Below are 2626 nucleotides of genomic sequence, written 5' to 3'. Positions count from 1 at the left end.
ATATGTATATATATATTCCATCCACCATCCCTCCTTTATGGAGAACTGCGTTATTTTTATTGTCTATTGCAAAAAAAAAACAAAAAAAACTATATATATATACATATATATATATGGGTGTATCGAGACTAGAAGGTCATTATGCATAACTAAAGTGCACTAAAATTGGGTGAGCAGGATAGGCATGTCACCCCAGTTGTGTGACAATTATTTTATATATATGTATATATATATATATATTCCCTCCACCACCCCTCCTCTACGGAGGACTGCTTTATTTTTATTTCCATTGCAAAAATAAAAAATTTTAAAACACAAAAAAAAAAAAAAAACGAAAATAATAATAATAAAAATAATTTTGAATGTGTATTCAAATAAGTTTGAATGTGTGTGAACTATATATAAATATATATATACACATGCATATACAGAAATATATACACACACACACATATATATATATACACACACACACACAGACACACACTCACATAAACACATACACACACTGTGTACAGTCTTATGCAAAGGTTTGGCACCCCTTGACAAATAACATCTTTTCAATTACAAAAGCAACAATATCAGTTAATACAGTCTCTTTAGGAACTGGGGGAAAAATACACAATATTTTCAGCAAACATTGATGAATAGTTACTTTTTATGCCATAAATTGAACAAAATTACAAAATAAAAACATTATTATGGCACTCTGCAAAAGTTTGGGCACCCTACGTAATCAGTACTTAGTAACACCTCCTCTGCCAGATATCACAGCTTACAAGCGCTTCTTATAGCCAGCTGAAAGGCTTTCAGTTCTTGTACTTGGGATTTTCTCACATTCTTCCTTGCAAAAGGCTTCTAGTTCTGTAATATTCTAATATATCAAGGGCTGTATTGTCAAATAGGAGATCGGCAGCATTCTCCCACCTGAGAAAACTGTACTACAATGCCCTTGATAGTGTGTAGAAACACACTCGTCAGCTCTAGTCCTCCTGTAACAACGCAAAAGGACTGGCAACCCTCAGGTATTTATGCGTGCGATTGTATGATAAATTCACCCTGACAGTCTCACACTTCTCTTGGTACCAACAGGTCTCATGGAATATATAAAAGGCAACTGCAACAATTATACTCGGCACTAAACATCGAGGCACGGAAATGCAGCAGAGCTTGTGTATTTCTCAGGATGCATTCTAGTAAAATGCCCGGAAAATGAGCTAAAGACATATTTCAAGGGGCACTATATAAAACCGATGGAAATTTTACTGATTAAATAAAAGGAAAAGCATCGTTTGAAAAATCACAAATGTTTCTAAGATTCAATGCATCGCTTTTTGACCACATCATAGCGATGAACACATCATTGTTCCTGACAATGTCCTAATACAGAAATAAAACTTTATGTTGGTAAACTCAAAAAGCCTTCAGCTGTCACACTGGCTAACGATCTCAAACGATTATAAAGCAGCATTTTGAAAAGCGCTGTTTTAAAATAACAGATACAACACTTACCTTGTCTTCTGGCCAAATGCTTTTCACGGCTTGGCACTCCAACGGTGCTGAAACGAAATTTGTATTTCCTCCTACCTCGTTGGCCCTTCAGTTCTTCTTTTCTCCCTTTGGATGTTTTTTTCCTTCTTCTTTGGATATTGTTTTTTATTTTTGTTTGTTTTTTTTTACTTTGCATGTTTTTCCTTCTTCGGATATTATTTTTTTGGCTTATTTTTTTAGACGATGTTTTTTTCATCTTCTTTAAAAATTGATTTTTTTCGTCTTCTTTAAATATTGTTTTTTTTTTCATCCTTTTGATGTTGTTTTACGGAACAAGAGCCGTACAGTGCTACTCTATCAGGAGGTAGCGCCAACTGAACGCCTTGAAGCAGTACCCAGCTCTTTTATAGGGAGCGTCAACCCGAAGTCAAGTTCTAGAACGTTGCACTCACTTTTCATTGGTTTCCCAGCTATGCTGTCAGAATAATGTTTGCTGATTGGTCGAAAATTTTAAAACGTACCCGAGTACTGTAAAAAAAACTCAAGATCTTGCTACCCTACGGAGCACCCATAAGGTGATTTTTTTTATACGTTATATGCAGCTATTTGTAGCAGGCCGTAATTAGACTAATCCACCCTTTGTCAATAAAGCCAACAAGAGAACAGGTTGCCCAAAGTTTGCTCAGGTACACGCCACAGCACAACCTTAAAAACACATCCAGCACAAATCACACTAGTGAATGACACAGCAAATCACAGCAATAAAAAAGACCCCTATGGGCAATCCAGCACCCAGACTACAGGTGCCAAAAGGCCCAGCCTGCCTAATAATGAACCCAAAATATACATACAACAAAGAAAAAGACACAAACAAAAAAGAAAATAAAACTAGCCAGCTGCTCCCACTAAACCCCGCTCCCGAGGCCACTAAGCCGGCTGGCTTGATAATACACGATACAACCTCAGATAAAACATATTAAAGCAACACCAGGGAGGTTTACAACCTGATCCTTAAAATTATCGACCCGTAATTCCACCTTGAAAACCCCTAAAGAACAGTAGTTTACCCCATGACTCACTGCCCCATTCAAACAAAAAAAAAACAGGTTTTTGGGGTAACCTTTAGGTCAGCTCT

Source organism: Brienomyrus brachyistius, unplaced genomic scaffold (assembly GCF_023856365.1).
Source record: "Brienomyrus brachyistius isolate T26 unplaced genomic scaffold, BBRACH_0.4 scaffold303, whole genome shotgun sequence".
NCBI lineage: Eukaryota > Metazoa > Chordata > Actinopteri > Osteoglossiformes > Mormyridae > Brienomyrus > Brienomyrus brachyistius.
The sequence above is the reverse complement of the archived record's forward strand: the minus strand, read 5'-3'. Positions refer to the sequence as shown.